This window comes from Bufo gargarizans, chromosome 1, assembly GCF_014858855.1.
Source record: "Bufo gargarizans isolate SCDJY-AF-19 chromosome 1, ASM1485885v1, whole genome shotgun sequence".
Taxonomy (NCBI): domain Eukaryota; kingdom Metazoa; phylum Chordata; class Amphibia; order Anura; family Bufonidae; genus Bufo; species Bufo gargarizans.
In genome coordinates this window covers 607,754,841-607,776,771 of record NC_058080.1, presented here as the reverse complement: position 1 = coordinate 607,776,771, position 21,931 = coordinate 607,754,841, and positions in this window count along the sequence as shown.

Genomic DNA, 21,931 nt, shown 5'->3' with positions numbered 1-21,931 from the left:
AACTTCATCTGGAATGACTCAAAGACCACACTGATGTCAAGTTATTTATTAGATATATCCCTAATTAAAATGCCATAAAATATCCCAAAAAGGCCACAAATTAAGGAAAAATTAAAAATTATTAAGAAAAACAATATTTGATGTCCTAATGCATATTAATTTAAAATGTATCATACATAATCACATTATCATCTCATTTTCTATCCATATCCAACCTGACTAGATCAATATTAATACATAAGCTTAAGTTTAAATAATCAACTGAAGAGTGTTTTTTTCTTATAGGGTAAACTGATCAAACACATGTGATAAGAAGATGGGAGCTATGTGGTAAAGAGACGCTCATATACTGTATGTTAATACATGCTATTTGTATATAATCACAAACCAAGATATCAAATAATTTCCCCTCCACATCCAATATAATTAGATTGGAATCACTGTTGGCATACAACCTAAAATGTGAATTTCCATATAAGAGGAATTCGTTGGATATAGATGGTTACGGAACACACCTATTTTTTTTGACAAAATGTGCACTACTACCCAAATTCACTAATTGAATACGCCAATTCGCAACTGTCCGTATTATCAACTATATGGTGGCACTGTGTAGTTTATCCACCTCTGGAATGTGGTAGTCCACTTTGTATCAGTGTTTATATATATGATTTGCTGTTCCCTAATGACAGTCTGGTGACTCTTAAGACCGGTGATATTATATCCATAGCTTTTTTTTTATTCTTACACATCCTTCATTGAGGATACATTTGCAAAGTTTGTGTACTTACAGTTGGTGGGTAGTGGTATGCCAAATGTGGCGTCCCACGCGGCTGTTGCTGCTGTTCATCCGTTACCTCCACCTTCTTTGATTGCAAGCGGGCAGTACCGCTGTTAGGATCAGGATGTTTCGCTTAGCAGCGCAGCTCTGTGTTGGCGTCCCACGTGGTGTCCTGGATCGCGCTCAGGCTGTATGTCGACTATTAGAGTTCTTATGGTTGTAAGATGGAGTATCTGGAGAGCGCTCCACTGCAACCCTATTCCTCTTTAGCCTCTGCAGTGGTTTCACATTCTTTGTAAGATCTCCTGATTACACCATTGGACCAGATGCGTTTCGGAGTCTCTAACTCCTTCCTCAGTGGCCATATAAATCCATGAGATCCTGCCCTTTTTATACTTCCATGATTAAAATCCCATATAAAACCTATATTGGACTCTTTTTTGTATCATCTTTTTTTTTAAATATACAAACCGGATTCCAAAAAAGTTGGGACACTATACAAATCGTAAATAAAAACTGAATGCAATGATGTGGAGGTGCCAACTTCTAATATTTTATTCAGTATAGAACATACATCACGGAACAAAAGTTTAAACTGAGAAAATGTACCATTTTAAGGGAAAAATATGTTGAATCAGAATTTCATGGTGTCAACAAATCCCCAAAAAGTTGGGACAAGGCCATTTTCACCACTGTGTGGCATCTCCCCTTCTTCTTACAACACTCAACAGACGTCTGGGGACCGAGGAGACCAGTTTCTCAAGTTTAGAAATAGAAATGCTCTCCCATTCTTGTCTAATACAGGCCTCGAACTGTTCAATCATCTTGGGCCTTCTTTGTTGCACCTTCCTCTTTATGATGCGCCAAATGTTCTCTATAGGTGAAAGATCTGGACTGCAGACTGGCCATTTCAGTACCCGGATCCTTCTCCTACGCAGCCATGATGTTGTGATTGATGCAGAATGTGGTCTGGCATTATCTTGTTGAAAAATGCAGGGTCTTCCCTGAAAGAGATGACGTCTAGATGGGAGCATATGTTGTTCTAGAACCTGTATAGATTTTTCTGCATTGATGGTGCCTTTCCAGACATGCAAGCTGCCCATGCCACACGCACTCATGCAACCCCATACCATCAGAGATGCAGGCTTCTGAACTGAGCGTTGATAACAACTTGGGTTGTCCTTGTCCTCTTTGGTCCGGATGACATGGTGTCCCAGATTTCCAAAAAGAACTTCGAATCATGACTCGTCTGACCACAGAACAGTCTTCCATTTTGCCACACTCCATTTTAAATGATCCCTGGCCCAGTGAAAACGCCTGAGCTTGTGGATCTTGCTTAGAAATGGCTTCTTCTTTGCACTGTAGAGTTTCAGCTGGCAACGGCGGATGGCACGGTGAATTGTGTTCACTGACAATGGTTTCTGGAAGTATTCTTGAGCCCATTCTGTGATTTCCTTTACAGTAGCATTCCTGTTTGTGGTGCAGTGTCGTTTAAGGGCCCGGAGCTCACGGGCATCCAGTATGGTTTTACGGCCTTGACCCTTACGCACAGAGATTGTTCCAGATTCTCTGAATCTTCGGATGATGTTATGCACAGTTGATGATGATAGATGCAAAGTCTTTGCAATTTTTCGCTGGGTAACACCTTTCTGATATTGCTCCACTATCTTTCTGCGCAACATTGTGGGAATTGGTGATCCTCTACCCATCTTGGCTTCTTCGATACACTGCCAGTCTGAGAAGCTCTATTTATACCCAATCATGTTGCCTATAAGAAAATACACGCCTCAGTTGAGTATTTAAACTGAAGCTTATGTATTAATATTAATCTACTCAGGTTGGATATAGATGGAAAATGAGATGATAATGTGATTATGTATGATACAATTTAAATTAATATTTTTTCCCTAATAATTTGTATATCTTTCCTTATTAATATGTGGCCTTTTTGGGATATTTTATGGTATTTTAATTAGGGGTATATCTAATGAATAACTTGAGATCAGTGTGGTCATTCCAGATGAAGTGTGCCTTCTTTTAATATATACTAAATAACCAACTTTTTATAAATCTGCCAAAATGAAATTATTTCTACAATACTGTGCAGAGTATAATTTTTAAGCACTCTATCCTGCTAAAAAATGTGTTGATTTATTTTTCCATTGCCTTCTTTGGCGGGTATAAAGACCTTAATGACCAGCAATTTTTTTCCTCTCCATGTTTAAGTAGCCATAACTTTTAGATTTTTTTAAATTCACATGGCTGTATAAGGTCTAGTTTTATGCAGGAGAAATAGCATTATTTTGGTGCTGTTTGAGAGAATTAATATACATTTTGGTGCGCAGCATACATAGAAAAAGTGATTTTTGACATAGCTTTTTTTACTTTATTGTTTATACTCTACATATGTCACACCATATAACCTGTTAAATAAGTTGTTCAGGTCATTTCAGTCTTGTGGATACCTACAGTAATAAGTGTAGTTTTTTACTTTTACTTAGTGCATGAATAATAATAATAATAATAATAATAATAATAATGTAAAATAATTGCTTATTATTTCTTTGCAAGAGTTATGTTTATTTTTTTTATAAATTTTTATTACATTTTTAAAAATCCCATTAAGGAATTACTGTCTTACAAAATTATTTTATACATAATGTACTAGCATACTCCTGTATGCTCTGTGTCTCTATGGCATAAGCTGTGGTTAGGGCAACACTAGTGTGACCTATCAGCAGGATTACTAAACTTACAGTCCTGAGGTCCTTTTAGGTCCCCAGAGTTGACTACAGAGGGCATACCCAACCATAGATCATATCAACTTAATCAGAGGGGGAAATACCCTTAGATCATAGTGTCAGCACCGACCACAGCAATCAAATGGTTAACATTTGGGATTGGAGCTACCTCCAATCCTGATTGTAAAGTAAAAGGCTGCTCAAAGACCTAAAGTTGTTATTTACAGTTTGTTCATAGAGCAAGAGTGCTCACAAACGCGCTCAACTCCCTCTAAAATAGCAATGACAAGTGACGGTGAGTGGCTTAAAAAATAATAAGCATAACTCACCTCACTCTCATCTAACTCTATACCAACTACTATTTGCCTAACTTGGAGAAAAAAATTGTGGTGCAAATTTAGCCTTATTTTCCATGAAGCTCGAACCCCTTCCTATAAATCCACCTCTTTTTCAAGCAAGTCAGAAAAAAACTTAAGAAATACTACTGTATTTTCGCCCTATAAAAATATTTTTTACCAAAAGGTGTGCTTTTGTTGGGTTTGGAACTAATGGTGGTCTGTGGATGGCACTATTACTGGGGATCTGTGGATGGCACTGTTATGGGGGATCTGTGAAGGACACACTTTTATGGGGGGATCTGTGGATGACGCACTTTTATGGGGGGATCTGTGGATGACGCACTGTTATGGGGAGATCTTTGGATGATGCACTGTTATGGGAGGATCTGTGACGGACACTGTTATGGGAGGGATCTGTGGCTGACACTGTTACAGGAGGGATCTGTGGCTATCACTGTTACAGGGGGATCTGTGGATGGCACTGTTACAGGGGGGATCTGTGGATTGCACTGTTACAGGGGGATCTGTGGATGGCACTTTTACAGGGGGATCTGTGGATGGCACTGTTACAGGGGGGATGTGTGGGTGGCACTGTTATGGGGGATCTGTAGGTGGCGCTGTTATATATGTGCCATCCACAGACCCCCCCACCCCATAACAGTGCCATCCACAGACCCCCCACCCCATAACCAGCGCGTCACTCACTGACATCACTTGCCTGCGCCGCCTGCTTCATTTACAAAGTAGGCGGCAGTCCTTTCCAAATTTTAATATTTCTATGCTGTGTGTGACTGACACATCTTCAGGCCTCCTTCACTCTCACTCACCCTGTGCTGGCTTCTATCACTAAGGATAGACAGGGTGTCTGAAGTGCGGGCCACACAGGAGGAGCTTGTGAGCCACTTGTAGCTCTGGAGCTACAGTTCGGGGACCACTGCTTATAGAAGAGAAGTTTAGAATATACGTTGTGTAGTCAAGAGTGGGGTCAAGAGTTGGTAAAGAATCTTAACTGATTGAACATTTAAATCTTCATGATCAGGACTACAAATTCCATATGGCATTTATTGACGACAATGGGGGAGATTTATCAAACTGGTGTAAAGAAGAACTGGCTTAGTTGCCCATAGCAACCAATCCGATTACACCTGTGATAAATGAAAGGTAGAATCTGATTGGTTGCTATGGGCAACTAAGACAGTTCTACTCTACGCCAGTTTGATGAATCTCCCCCAATATGTTTATATATGACATGATGTGATTTTATACAATATTACATGACAAGACATTAAATGACATGGCACAATAAGCTATAAAAGCACATGACAACACGATACAAAGAGCTCATATATCATAATAAAAGATAAAACAAAAAACTGGTCATTTAGCTAACGGTAAATACAAATCTTGAATATGTCATTTTTTTTTTTTTTTTTGCAATAACCATAAAGTGACAGTTGATGTTATCCAACATATGGGAGTCAGTATGACATGATATGACATGAACAAATGTACATTATTAGTGACATGTTTAAGAGTTCAGAAATCAAGAAAAGTATAAAAGTTACAGACATTCTTTCCTTAAAAATATATGAGGTGAAATACTGTATGTAGTGGTATTATATGAAAAGAGTCCGTTTAAGAAATTACATAATATACAGTATATACAGTATGTCAGGACAAGGCAAGACATGACATTAATTGATATGATTTCGCATGATATGTCATTCCATCACATGTAATATGACATGACAAGACATGAAGTGTGATATGATATGTGATATGAAGGATTAAACAAGACATGATAGAAATATAGTTTATGACATGACATTATATGATATCTATCTATCTATCTATCTATCTATCTATCTATCTATCTATCTGTCTCTGCCTATCTATCTATCTATCTATCTATCTATCTATCTATCTACTGTCTGTCTATCTACATGTGTCCACTCTTTCCTTGGTTATTGACTCTAATTTCTCTAGAAATTAATTCACTACAATATTACAAAATGCTAGTGTAACATGCCCGGCCACAGGGGCAATACATGAGGCTTAATGTTTAAAGTGTCCCTTTTACACACATAAGTGGGACTCTGCATTAGTGAATAGCGGCAGGGGCAATATTCGAATTTGCGATATTTCGCAACTATATGGCAAATATTCGCCATATAATAGAGAATTCGCAAATTCGCGATCTCCTGGCATTATTTTCTTGATTGTGAAAATTTGCATAAAAATTTGCATAAACTGGTATTTAAAAAAAAAGAATATTTGCGATTATGAATGTATTTTGCAATATTCTAAATATTTGCGAATTCTTGAAGTGCCAATATTCGCGATTAAAATTCGCAATTCGAATATTCGTGATCAACACTTCTCTGCACTAGAAAAAACTGTTGACCAGCTGTAGGCCAAGATTGGATACGACTACATCCTAGGCTGAAACATCGTGCTGAGACCCGATCTTTTCACTTGATAACACCGAACAGAGCAAATACTCTGCACAGTGTCAGGTAAGCCCACTAAAGAGGGCATATATCGATCTAAGAGACATATCGATTTAAGACACAGTTATATACTAAAAACAAAAGTATAAGCTGCATGCATGGCCTATCATAGATATGAACTCTCTATGAATTTAATATATCACCTTAACAACTGTACCTACAATTGAATTGAATATATCTACAATTGAAGAAATACACTAAAATCCATCAAGTTATAGGAATATAAGCGCTATGTATGTGGAAATACAGAACATTTACAGAGTGGCTCTGTGTTTATTTTCACCAGATTTGGGTATGCTCACCCATATTTATAATTTTAGCCTCTATTTTCTTAGCATTGCTTTTATTATTGTTATAATAGCTGTTTTTTATCTAATTTTTTTTACACCATATTAAATATACGTTTATCCATGTAAATCACCTATGTTTGAGTGCCAGTCCAAATTTTAATATTTCTATGCTGTGTGTGTCTGACACATCTTCAGGCCTCCTTCACTCTCACTCACCCTGTGCTGGCTTCTATCACTAAGGATAGACAGGGTGTCTGAAGTGCGGGCCACACAGGAGGAGCTTGTGAGATGTCCCACGCATATGTGGGACTCTGCACTAGTGAAAACTGGTATTTAAAAAAAACGAATATTCGCGATTATGAATTTATTTTGCAATATTCTAAATATTTGCAAATTCTCGAAGTGCCAATATTCGCGATTAAAATTCGCAATTCGAATATTCGTGATCAACACTTCTCTGCACTAGAAAAAAATGTTGACCAGCTGTAATCATCATCTCTTGTTAAGGGCTCATGCACATGGCCATTACTGTTTTTGTGGTCCGCCAATTGCTGATCCGCAAAACATGGATACCGGCCATGTGCATTCCGGATTTTATGGAACGGCCTGGCAGGCCCTAAATAGTACATATTTTTTGTGAAGCCATGGAATGGACGTAAAGATGTGCAGTCCGAAGCATTTACAGCCCCCATTGAAGGGCATGGGTCTGCATCTGACCCGCAAAGAATGTGGATTGGATGTGGACTAAAATGTGCATGAGCCCTAAGAGAAACATCTGCATGGAGTTTGATTTCTCTGTTTGCATACAGCATAATGAGAGGGAATCTAGAATTTAAGCTCCACTGGAACAATGAGTTACCATGATGTTTGTAAAGCGCTGCAGAAAAGTAAGAGAAGTATATAAAAATAAACATTCAATTAATGGATCCATACAGTATTCTATAGCACACATATAGAGTCATTTATCAAACTGGCTTAGTTGCCCATAACAACCAATCAAATTCCACCTTTCATTTTTCAAAGGAGAAGTCAAACATGAAAGGTGGAATCTTATTGGTTGCCATGGGCAACTAAGCCAGTTCTACTTTACACGAGTTTGATAAATTACCCCAATAGTACTTGACAATTGTAATTTGAAGAAAAAGGGAGGTAAAGTGTAAAATAGCTATGCTATCTAATAGTGTTGATTGCGAATATTCTAATCGCACATTTTTATCGCGAATATCGGCACCTCGAGAATTCGCGAAGATATAGAATATAGTGCTATATATTTGTAATCGCGAATATTCTAGATTTTTTTTTTCATTAGTAACCTCCCTTCTTGCTTCTGGCAAGTGGCACTGGGATGCTGTAACCCTTCCATTTTATTTAATAACAGCCTCGGACTGCTCAGCAAAACAATTGTAGCCTCAGCAAAGGTTGCTTCACATGCCTGCAGCCTTTTTTTATTCTCTTGAACTGCTGCTAGGATACTGCCATTGCCGGTAACAGCTGGACAGGACGGGAGGAAGCTACTGAGCATAAGCGGCTATGCTCACTTGCTTCTGCTATTCTGGCCACCACAGAGGCCAGTGCTTTACTACCAACTGAGCAGATGTTAGATTGCACACAATAACCATAATATATAACTGATCACATACATCTGTACACACTGCATCTATTGTAACTTTTATTTTTCATTAGAGATGTCCTTGCGGTTCGCCCGGCGGTCATTTCGCGGCAAACTTTGCTCGTTCGTAATTTGCCAAATATGCGAACATATGGCGATGTTTGCATGCGCCATATTCTTTTGCATTGTGTTGAACCTTGACCCATGACTAGAGTTGAGCGAACACCTGGATGTTCGGGTTCGAGAAGTTCGGCCGAACATCCCGGAAATGTTCGGGTTCGGGATCCAAACCCGATCCGAACTTCGTCCCGAACCCGAACCCCATTGAAGTCAATGGGGACCCGAACTTTTCGGCACTAAAAAGGCTGTAAAACAGCCCAGGAAAGAGCTAGAGGGCTGCAAAAGGCAGCAACATGTAGGTAAATCCCCTGCAAACAAATGTGGATAGGGAAATGAATTAAAATAAAAATTAAATAAATAAAAATTAACCAAAATCAATTGGAGAGAGGTTCCATAGCAGAGAATCTGGCTTCCCGTCACCCACCACTGGAACAGTCCATTCTCAGATATTTAGGCCCCGGCACCCAGGCAGAGGAGAGAGGTCCCGTAACAGAGAATCTGTCTTCATGTCAGCAGAGAATTAGTCTGCATGTCATAGCAGAGAATGAGGCTTCACGTCAGCCACCACTGCAACAGTCCATTGGCATATATTTAGGCCCAGCACCCAGGCAGAGGAGGGAGGTCCCGTAACAGAGAATCTGTCTTCATGTCAGCAGAGAATTAGTCTGCATGTCATAGCAGAGAATGAGGCTTCACGTCAGCCACCACAGCAACAGTCCATTGGCATATATTTAGGCCCAGCACACACACAGGCAGAGGAGAGAGGTCCCGTAACAGACAATCTGGCTTCATGTCAGCAGAGAATTAGTCTGCATGTCATAGCAGAGAATGAGGCTTCACGTCAGCCACCACTGCAACAGTCCATTGGCATATATTTAGGCCCAGCACACACACAGGCAGAGGAGAGAGGTCCCGTAACAGAGAATCTGTCTTCATGTCAGCAGAGAATTAGTCTGCATGTCATAGCAGAGAATGAGGCTTCACGTCAGCCACCACTGCAACAGTCCATTGGCATATATTTAGGCCCAGCACACACACAGGCAGAGGAGAGAGGTCCCGTAACAGAGAATCTGTCTTCATGTCAGCAGAGAATCAGTCTTCATATCATAGCAGAGAATCAGGCTTCACGTCACCCACCACTGTAAGAGTCAATTTTCATAAATTTAGGCCCAGAACCCAGGCAGAGGAGAAAGGTCCCGTAACAGACAATCTGGCTTCATGTCAGCAGAGAATCAGTCTTCATATCATAGCAGAGAATCAGGCTTCACGTCACCCACCACTGTAAGAGTCAATTTTCATAAATTTAGGCCCAGAACCCAGGCAGAGGAGAAAGGTCCCGTAACAGACAATCTGGCTTCATGTCAGCAGAGAATCAGTCTTCATATCATAGCAGAGAATCAGGCTTCACGTCACCCACCACTGTAAGAGTCAATTTTCATAAATTTAGGCCCAGAACCCAGGCAGAGGAGAAAGGTCCCGTAACAGACAATCTGGCTTCATGTCAGCAGAGAATCAGTCTTCATATCATAGCAGAGAATCAGGCTTCACGTCACCCACCACTGTAAGAGTCAATTTTCATAAATTTAGGCCCAGAACCCAGGCAGAGGAGAAAGGTCCCGTAACAGACAATCTGGCTTCATGTCAGCAGAGAATCAGTCTTCATATCATAGCAGAGAATCAGGCTTCACGTCACCCACCACTGTAAGAGTCAATTTTCATAAATTTAGGCCCAGAACCCAGGCAGAGGAGAAAGGTCCCGTAACAGACAATCTGGCTTCATGTCAGCAGAGAATCAGTCTTCATATCATAGCAGAGAATCAGGCTTCACGTCACCCACCACTGTAAGAGTCAATTTTCATAAATTTAGGCCCAGAACCCAGGCAGAGGAGAAAGGTCCCGTAACAGACAATCTGGCTTCATGTCAGCAGAGAATCAGTCTTCATATCATAGCAGAGAATCAGGCTTCACGTCACCCACCACTGTAAGAGTCAATTTTCATAAATTTAGGCCCAGAACCCAGGCAGAGGAGAAAGGTCCCGTAACAGACAATCTGGCTTCATGTCAGCAGAGAATCAGTCTTCATATCATAGCAGAGAATCAGGCTTCACGTCACCCACCACTGTAAGAGTCAATTTTCATAAATTTAGGCCCAGAACCCAGGTAGAGGAGAAAGGTCCCGTAACAGACAATCTGGCTTCATGACAGCAGAGAATCAGTCTGCATGTCATAGCAGAGAATCAGGCTTCACGTCAGCCACCACTGCAACAGTCCATTGTCATAAATTTAGGCCCAGCACCCAGGCAGAGGAGAGAGGTCCCATAACAGAGGATCTGGCTTCATGTCAGCAGAGAATCAGTCTGCATGTCATAGCAGAGAATGAGGCTTCACGTCAGCCACCACTGCAACAGTCCATTGGCATATATTTAGGCCCAGCACACACACAGGCAGAGGAGAGAGGTCCCGTAACAGACAATCTGGCTTCATGTCAGCAGAGAATTAGTCTGCATGTCATAGCAGAGAATGAGGCTTCACGTCACCCACCACTGCAACAGTCCATTGGCATATATTCAGGCCCAGCACCCAGGCAGAGGAGAGAGGTCCCGTAACAGAGGATCTGGCTTCATGTCAGCAGAGAATCAGTCTGCATGTCATAGCAGAGAATCAGGCTTCACGTCAGCCACCACTGCAACAGTCCATTGTCATAAATTTAGGCCCAGCACCCAGGCAGAGGAGAGAGGTCCCGTAACAGAGGATCTGGCTTCATGTCAGCAGAGAATCAGTCTGCATGTCATAGCAGAGAATCAGGCTTCACGTCAGCCACCACTGCAACAGTCCATTGTCATAAATTTAGGCCCAGCACCCAGGCAGAGGAGAGAGGTCCCGTAACAGACAATCTGGCTTCATGTCAGCAGAGAATTAGTCTGCATGTCATAGCAGAGAATCAGGCTTCATGTCAGCCACCACTGCAACAGTCCATTGGCATATATTTAGGCCTAGCACACAGGCAGAGGAGAGGTTCATTCAACTTTGGGTAGCATCGCAATATAATGGTAAAATGAAAATAAAAATAGGATTGAATGAGGAAGTGCCCTGGAGTCCAATAATATATGGTTATGGGGAGGTAGTTAATGTCTAATCTGGACAAGGGACGGACAGGTCCTGTGGGATCCATGCCTGGTTCATTTTTATGAACGTCAGCTTGTCCACATTGGCTGTAGACAGGCGGCTGCGTTTGTCTGTAATGACGCCCCCTGCCGTGCTGAATACACGTTCAGACAAAACGCTGGCTGCCGGGCAGGCCAGCACCTCCAAGGCATAAAAGGCTAGCTCTGGCCACGTGGACAATTTAGAGACCCAGAAGTTGAATGGGGCCGAACCATCAGTCAGTACGTGGAGGGGTGTGCACACGTACTGTTCCACCATGTTAGTGAAATGTTGCCTCCTGCTAACACGTTGCGTATCAGGTGGTGGTGCAGTTAGCTGTGGCGTGTTGACAAAAGTTTTCCACATCTCTGCCATGCTAACCCTGCCCTCAGAGGAGCTGGCCGTGACACAGCTGCCTTGGCGACCTCTTGCTCCTCCTCTGCCTTGGCCTTGGGCTTCCACTTGTTCCCCTGTGACATTTGGGAATGCTCTCAGTAGCGCGTCTACCAACGTGCGCTTGTACTCGCGCATCTTCCTATCACGCTCCAGTGCAGGAAGTAAGGTGGGCACATTGTCTTTGTAGCGTGGATCCAGCAGGGTGGCAACCCAGTAGTCCGCACAGGTTAAAATGTGGGCAACTCTGCTGTCGTTGCGCAGGCACTGCAGCATGTAGTCGCTCATGTGTGCCAGGCTGCCCAGGGGTAAGGACAAGCTGTCCTCTGTGGGAGGCGTATCGTCATCGTCCTGCCTTTCCCCCCAGCCACGCACCAGTGATGGACCCGAGCTGCGTTGGGTGCCACCCCGCTGTGACCATGCTTCATCCTCATCCTCCTCCACCTCCTCCTCATCCTCGTCCTCCTCGTCCTCCAGTAGTGGGCCCTGGCTGGCCACATTTGTACCTGGCCTCTGCTGTTGCAAAAAACCTCCCTCTGAGTCACTTCGAAGAGACTGGCCTGAAAGTGCTAAAAATGACCCCTCTTCCTCATCCTCCTCCTCCTCCTCCTGGGCCACCTCCTGTTCCATCATCGCCCTAAGTGTTTTCTCAAGGAGACATAGAAGTGGTATTGTAACGCTGATAACGGTGTCATCGCCACTGGCCATGTTGGTGGAGTACTCGAAACAGCGCAACAGGGCACACAGGTCTCGCATGGAGGCCCAGTCATTGGTGGTGAAGTGGTGCTGTTCTGTAGTGCGACTGACCCGTGCGTGCTGCAGCTGAAACTCCACTATGGCCTGCTGCTGCTCGCACAGTCTGTCCAGCATGTGCAAGGTGGAGTTCCACCTGGTGGGCACGTCGCATATGAGGCGGTGAGCGGGAAGGCCGAAGTTACGCTGTAGCGCAGACAGGCGAGCAGCGGCAGGATGTGAACGCCGGAAGCGCGAACAGACGGCCCGCACTTTATGCAGCAGCTCTGACATGTCGGGGTAGTTGTGAATGAACTTCTGCACCACCAAATTCAGCACATGCGCCAAGCAAGGGATGTGCGTCAAATTGGCTAGTCCCAGAGCTGCAACGAGATTTCGCCCATTATCACACACCACCAGGCCGGGCTTGAGGCTCACCGGCAGCAACCACTCGTCGGTCTGTTGTTCTATACCCCGCCACAACTCCTGTGCGGTGTGGGGCCTGTCCCCCAAACATATGAGTTTCAGAATGGCCTGCTGACGTTTACCCCGGGCTGTGCTGAAGTTGGTGGTGAAGGTGTGTGGCTGACTGGATGAGCAGGTGGAAGAAGAGGAGGAGGAAGCCGAGAAGGAGGAGGTGGCAACAGGAGGCAAAGAATGTTGCCCTGCGATCCTTGGCGGCGGAAGGACGTGCGCCAAACAGCTCTCCGCCTGGGGCCCAGCTGCCACTACATTTACCCAGTGTGCAGTTAGGGAGATATAGCGTCCCTGGCCGTGCTTACTGGTCCACGTATCTGTGGTTAGGTGGACCTTGCCACAGATGGCGTTGCGCAGTGCACACTTGATTTTATCGGATACTTGGTTGTGCAGGGAAGGCACGGCTCTCTTGGAGAAGTAGTGCCGGCTGGGAACAACATACTGTGGGACAGCAAGCGACATGAGCTGTTTGAAGCTGTCTGTGTCCACCAGCCTAAATGACAGCATTTCATAGGCCAGTAGTTTAGAAATGCTGGCATTCAGGGCCAGGGATCGAGGGTGGCTAGGTGGGAATTTACGCTTTCTATCAAATGTTTGTGAGATGGAGAGCTGAACGCTGGCGTGTGACATGGTTGAGACGCTTGGTGACGGAGGTGGTGGTGGTGGTGTTGGTGGTACATCCCCTGTTTGCTGGGCGGCAGGTGCCAACGTTCCTCCAGAGGCGGAGGAAGAGGCCGAGGCGGCAGCAGCAGAATAGGCCGAGGCGGCAGCAGCAGAAGAGGTAGCAGGGGGAGCCTGAGTGACTTCCTTGGTTTTAAGGTGTTTACTCCACTGCAGTTCATGCTTTGCATGCAGGTGCCTGGTCATGCAGGTTGTGCTCAGGTTCAGAACGTTAATGCCTCGCTTCAGGCTCTGATGGCACAGCGTGCAAACCACTCGGGTCTTGTCGTCAGCACATTGTTTGAAGAAGTGCCATGCCAGGGAACTCCTTGAAGCTGCCTTTGGGGTGCTCGGTCCCAGATGGCGGCGGTCAGTAGCAGGCGGAGTCTCTTGGCGGCGGGTGTTCTGCTTTTGCCCACTGCTCCCTCTTTTGCTACGCTGTTGGCTCGGTCTCACCACTGCCTCTTCCTCCGAACTGTGAAAGTCAGTGGCACGACCTTCATTCCATGTGGGGTCTAGGACCTCATCGTCCCCTGCATCGTCTTCCACCCAGTCTTGATCCCTGACCTCCTGTTCAGTCTGCACACTGCAGAAAGACGCAGCAGTTGGCACCTGTGTTTCGTCATCATCAGAGACATGCTGAGGTGGTATTCCCATGTCCTCATCATCAGGAAACATAAGTGGTTGTGCGTCAGTGCATTCTATGTCTTTCACCGCTGGGGAAGGGCTAGGTGGATGCCCTTGGGAAACCCTGCCAGCGGAGTCTTCAAACAGCATAAGAGACTGCTGCATAACTTGAGGCTGAGACAGTTTCCCTGGTATGCATGGGGGTGATGTGACAGACTGATGGGGTTGGTTTTCAGGCGCCATCTGTGCGCTTTCTGCAGAAGACTGGGTGGGAGATAATGTGAACGTGCTGGATCCACTGTCGGCCACCCAATTGACTAATGCCTGTACCTGCTCAGGCCTTACCATCCTTAGAACGGCATTGGGCCCCACCATATATCGCTGTAAATTCTGGCGGCTACTGGGACCTGAGGTAGTTGGTACACTAGGACGTGTGGATGTGGCAGAACGGCCACGTCCTCTCCCAGCACCAGAGGGTCCACTAACACCACCACGACCATGTCCACGTCCGCGTCCCTTACTAGATGTTTTTCTCATTGTTATGGTTCACCACAACAACAAATATATTATTTGGCCCAATGTATTGTATTCAAATTCAGCGGGATATAAATTTGAGGCCTAGTATTTAGGCGCTGGGTGACCGGTATGGATTTAGTGACAGAATTAGACTTGGAAATGCACAGAAGCGTGTGTGTGAAGTTATTCTGAATGACCCAATGTGCACCTTGAATATTATATACCCTTTTTGGGATAGATTTCAAATAGCTCTGATATAGCAGGAACCACTAAATTATGAAATTGCTAAATTGGGAATTGTACTTCAACCCAGAACAAAAAATGTGCTTTGACGGGCACTAAATAACTTTCCCAGCTACAACAGGACAGCGGTAACGAGAGATTTAGAGGGATTTAAATTTGAGGCCTAGTATTTAGGCGCTGGGTGACAGGTATGGGTTTAGTGACAGAATTAGACTTGGAAATACACAGTAGCGGGTGTGTGTGAAGTTATTCTGAATGACCCAATGTGCACCTTCAATATTATATACCCTTTTTGGGATAGATTTCAAATAGCTCTGATATAGCAGGAACCACTAAATTATGAAATTGCTAAATTGGGAATTGTACTTCAACCCAGAACAAAAAATGTGCTTTGACGGACACTAAATATCTTGCCCAGCAACAACAGTACAGCGGTGGGTAACGAGAGATTTAGAGGGATTTAAATTTGAGGCCTAGTATTTAGGCGCTGGGTCACCGGTATGGATTTAGTGACAGAATTAGACTTGGAAATGCACAGAAGCGTGTGTGTGAAGTTATTCTGAATGACCCTATGTGCACCTTCAATATTATATACCCTTTTAGGGATAGATTTCAAATAGCTCTGATATAGCAGAAACCACTAAATTATGAAATTGCTAAATTGGGAATTGTACTTCAACCCAGAACAAAAAATGTGCTTTGACGGACACTAAATATCTTGCCCAGCAACAACAGTACAGCGGTGGGTAACGAGAGATTTAGAGGGATTTAAATTTGAGGCCTAGTATTTAGGCGCTGGGTCACCGGTATGGATTTAGTGACAGAATTAGACTTGGAAATGCACAGAAGCGTGTGTGTGAAGTTATTCTGAATGACCCTATGTGCACCTTCAATATTATATACCCTTTTAGGGATAGATTTCAAATAGCTCTGATATAGCAGAAACCACTAAATTATGAAATTGCTAAATTGGGAATTGTACTTCAACCCAGAACAAAAAATGTGCTTTGACGGACACTAAATATCTTGCCCAGCAACAACAGTACAGCGGTGGGTAACGAGAGATTTAGAGGGATTTAAATTTGAGGCCTAGTATTTAGGCGCTGGGTCACCGGTATGGATTTAGTGACAGAATTAGACTTGGAAATGCACAGAAGCGTGTGTGTGAAGTTATTCTGAATGACCCTATGTGCACCTTCAATATTATATACCCTTTTAGGGATAGATTTCAAATAGCTCTGATATAGCAGAAACCACTAAATTATGAAATTGCTAAATTGGGAATTGTACTTCAACCCAGAACAAAAAATGTGCTTTGACGGACACTAAATATCTTGCCCAGCAACAACAGTACAGCGGTGGGTAACGAGAGATTTAGAGGGATTTAAATTTGAGGCCTAGTATTTAGGCGCTGGGTCACCGGTATGGATTTAGTGACAGAATTAGACTTGGAAATGCACAGAAGCGTGTGTGTGAAGTTATTCTGAATGACCCTATGTGCACCTTCAATATTATATACCCTTTTAGGGATAGATTTCAAATAGCTCTGATATAGCAGAAACCACTAAATTATGAAATTGCTAAATTGGGAATTGTACTTCAACCCAGAACAAAAAATGTGCTTTGACGGACACTAAATATCTTGCCCAGCAACAACAGTACAGCGGTGGGTAACGAGAGATTTAGAGGGATTTAAATTTGAGGCCTAGTATTTAGGCGCTGGGTCACCGGTATGGATTTAGTGACAGAATTAGACTTGGAAATGCACAGAAGCGTGTGTGTGAAGTTATTCTGAATGACCCTATGTGCACCTTCAATATTATATACCCTTTTAGGGATAGATTTCAAATAGCTCTGATATAGCAGAAACCACTAAATTATGAAATTGCTAAATTGGGAATTGTACTTCAACCCAGAACAAAAAATGTGCTTTGACGGACACTAAATATCTTGCCCAGCAACAACAGTACAGCGGTGGGTAACGAGAGATTTAGAGGGATTTAAATTTGAGGCCTAGTATTTAGGCGCTGGGTGACAGGTATGGGTTTAGTGACAGAATTAGACTTGGAAATACACAGTAGCGGGTGTGTGTGAAGTTATTCTGAATGACCCAATGTGCACCTTCAATATTATATACCCTTTTTGGGATAGATTTCAAATAGCTCTGATATAGCAGGAACCACTAAATTATGAAATTGCTAAATTGGGAATTGTATTTCAACCCAGAACAAGAAATGTGCTTGAACGGACACTAAATAACTCGCCCAGCTACAGCACTAGGGACAGATTTAGCTGGATATAAATTTGAGGCCTAGTATTTAGGCGCTGGGTGACCGGTATGGATTTAGTGACAGAATTAGACTGGGATATGGCCAAAAAATAAACAGACTATTGCTGGTTAAATGCACTTGGTGTGACAGCTTCACCCTGATGTAGGCTTTAGCCAAAAAACAACCACACCATTGAGGGTTAAATGCACTTGGTGACAGGCGCAGCTTGCCCCTGATTTTGTATATGGCCAAAAAATGAACAGACTATTGCTGGTTAAATGCACTTGGTGTGACAGCTTCACCCTGATGTAGGCTTTAGCCAAAAAACAACCACACCATTGAGGGTTAAATGCACTTGGTGACAGGCGCAGCTTGCCCCTGATTTTGTATATGGCCAAAAAATGAACAGACTATTGCTGGTTAAATGCACTTGGTGTCACAGCTTCACCCTGATGTAGGCTTTAGCCAAAAAACAACCACACCATTGAGGGTTAAATGCACTTGGTGACAGGCGCAGCTTGCCCCTGATTTTGTATATGGCCAAAAAATGAACAGACTATTGCTGGATAAATGCACTTGGTGTGACAGCTTCACCCTGATGTAGGCTTTAGCCAAAAAACAACCACACCATTGAGGGTTAAATGCACTTGGTCGCAGCTTGTGCTGGCGCACCACAAGACACAAAATGGCCGCCGATCACCCCAGAAAAATGAGACTGACAAACGGTCTGTGCAGCCTAAAAACAGTGAGCAATTGAGGATCAGCAGCTCAATGATCCACAGCTGCAGATCGATCAGTTAATCAAGTCCTTTGGAGGAGTTAATCTGCCTAATCTCGCCCTACTGTCGCAGCCGCAACCTCTCCCTACGCTAATCAGAGCAGAGTGACGGGCGGCGCTATGTGACTCCAGCTTAAATAGAGGCTGGGTCACATGGTGCTCTGGCCAATCACAGCCATGCCAATAGTAGGCATGGCTGTGATGGCCTCTTGGGGCAAGTAGTATGACGCTTGTTGATTGGCTGCTTTGCAGCCTTTCAAAAAGCGCCAAGAAAGCGTCACAAAAGCGCGAAGAAAGCGACGAACACCGAACCCGAACCCGGACTTTTACGAAAATGTCCGGGTTCGGGTCCGTGTCACGGACACCCCAAAATTCGGTACGAACCCGAACTATACAGTTCGAGTTCGCTCATCCCTACCCATGACACATCCATCAGGCAGCCAATTGAGACATTAAAGCACATGGACACACCCCTACCCTATAACAGAACCCGATCTGGCAACCATTTTACATTCTGTGCTTTGCCAATGTAGGGAGAGGTTTCTTTGTGGAGCAGGGACAGACTGTTAGGGACACCAAACGCTAGCTAATAGGGCCACAAAAGTCCTTTTAAGCACTGGTATAGGTGTGCTATCGATAGGTGTGATATACTGAGGGGTATAGAAAGTATATTTTAGTGCATTTGTATTGTGCAGCAGCTGTGTGTGGTTCTGCTGCAATACCTCAGCAATATATAGGGACAAATGCTAATGGAATAACTAATTGCAACAGGTGTGATATACCTGTTGCACAAAACAAAATGACTGAGGAGTGTAATATACCAATAATATACTTTCTAACATAGGGGTTTAATATACCTGCTTCAACAAAATACAGATTGAGGAATGCGATATACCTGCTTTCACCAAATATTGATTAAGGGGTTCTATATACCTGCTTCCACAAAATACTGATTAAGGGGTGCGATATACCTACTTCCACAGAACACTGAATAAAGGGTTTGATATACCTGCTTCCGCAAAATACTGATTGAGGGGTGCGATATACCTGCTTCCACAAAATACTGATTAAAGGGTTTGATAAACCTGCTTCCACAAAATACTGATTGAGGGGTTTAATATACCTGCTTCCTTAAACAAAATACTGATTAAGAGGTTTTTATATACCTGCTTCCTCAAAATACTGATTGGGGGGTGCAATATACCTGTTAAGGGGTTCTATATACCTGTTTTCACAAAATACTGATTGAGGTGTGTGATATTCCTGCTTCCACTGATTAAGAGGATTGATATACCTGCTTCCACAAAATTATAATTAAGGGGTTTGATATACCTGCTTCCACAAAATACTGATTGAGGGGTGCGATATACCTGCTTCCACAAAATACTGCATAAAGGGTTTGATAAACCTGCTTCCACAAAATACTGATTGAGGGGTTTAATATACCTGCTTCCATAAAATACAGAATGAGGACTGTGATATACCTGCTTCCACAAAATACTGATTAAAGAGATTGATATACCTGCTCCCACCAAATATTGATTGAGGCCAGTGATACACAAAATACTGATTAAGGGGTTTTATAAACCTACTTCCACAAAATACTGGTTGAGGGGTGAAACATACCTGCTTCCACAAAGTACAGATTTAGGGGTGTGATAAACCTGCTTCCACAAAATACTGATTAAGAGGTTTTTATATACCTGCTTCCTCAAAATACTGATTGAGGGGTGAAATATACCTGCTTCCACAAAATATTGATTAAGGGGTTCTATATACCTGTTTCCACAAAATACTGATTGAGGTGTGTGATATTCCTGCTTCCACTGATTAAGAGGATTGATTTACCTGCTTCCACAAAATTATAATTAAGGGGTTTGATATACCTGCTTCCGCAAAATACTGATTGAGGGGTGCGATATACCTGCTTTAACAAAAATACTGATTAAGGACTGCGATATACCTGCTTCCACAAAATACTGATTAAGGGGTGCAATATACCTGCTTCAGCAAAAATACTTATTAAAGGGTTTGATAAACCTGCTTCCACAAAATACTGATTAAGGGGTGTGATATACCTGCTTCCACAAAATACTGATTATGTGGTTTAATATACCTGCTTCCACAAAATACCGATTGAGGACTGTGATATACCTACTTCCACAAAATACTGATTAAGGGGATTGATATACCTGCTCCCACCAAATATTGATTGAGGCCGGTGATACACCTGCTTCCACAAAATACTGATTAAGGGGTTTTATAAACCTACTTCTACAAATTACTGGTTGAGGGGTGCGATATACCTGCTTCCGCCAAATATTGATTAAGGGGTTCTATATACCGGCTTCCACAAAATACTGATTAACGGGATTGATATACCAGCTTCCGGAAAATAATGATTAAGGGGTTTGATATACCTGCTTCCACAAAATACAGATTGAGGGGTGCGATATACCTGCTTCCACCAAATATTGATTAAGGGGTTTGATATACCTGCTTCCACAAAATACTGATTAACTGGATTGATATACCTGCTTCAACAAAATCCTGTTTGAGGGGTGCGATAAACCTGCTTCCACAAAATACTGATTGAGGGGTGCGATATACCTACTTCCACAAAATACTGATTAAGGGGTTTATTATACCTGCTTCCACAAAATACAGATTGAGGACTGCGATATACCTGCTTCCACAAAATACTGATTAAGGGGATTGATATACCTGCTTCCACCAAATATTAATTGAGGCCGACGATGCACCTGCTTCCACAAAATACTGATTAAGGGGTTTTATAAACCTACTTCCACAAAATACTGGTTGAGGGGTGCGATATACCTGCTTCCGCCAAATATTGTTTAAGGGGTTCTATATACCTGCTTCCACAAAATACTGACTAACGGGATTGATATACCTGCTTCACCAAAATCATGATTAAGGGGTTTGATATACCTGCTTCCACAAAATTCAGATTGAGGGGTGCGATATACCTGCTTCTACCAAATATTGATTAAGGGGTTCTATATATCTCCTTCCACAAAATACTGATTAACTGGATTGATATACCTGCTTCCACAAAATACTGATTGAGGGGTGCGATATACCTGCTTAAACAAAATACTGAATAAGGGGTTTGATATACCTGCTTTCACAAAATACAGATTGAGGGGTTTGATATACCTGCTTCCACCAAATATTGATTAAGGGGATCTATATGCCTGCTTCCACAAAATACAGATTGAGGGGTGTGATAAACTTGCTTCCACAAAATACTGATTAAGAGGTTTTTATATACCTGCTTCCACAATATACTGATTGAGGGGTGTGATATACCTGCTTCCACAAAATATTGAATAAGGGGTTCTATATGCCTGTTTTCACAAAATACTGATTGAGGGGTGTGACATACCTGCTTCCACAAAATTCTGAATAAGGGGTTTGATATACCTGCTTCCACCAAATATTGACTAAGGGGATCTTTATACCAGCTTCCAAAAAATACAGATTGAGGGGTGCGATATGCCTGCTTCCACAAAATACAGATTGAGGGTTGCGAAATACCTGATTCCACCAAATATTGATTAAGGGGTTCTATATACCTGCTTCCACAAAATACGGATTAAAGGGATTGATATACCTGCTTCCACCAAATATTCATTGAGGCCTGCAATATACCTGCTTCTGCAAAATACTGATTAAGAT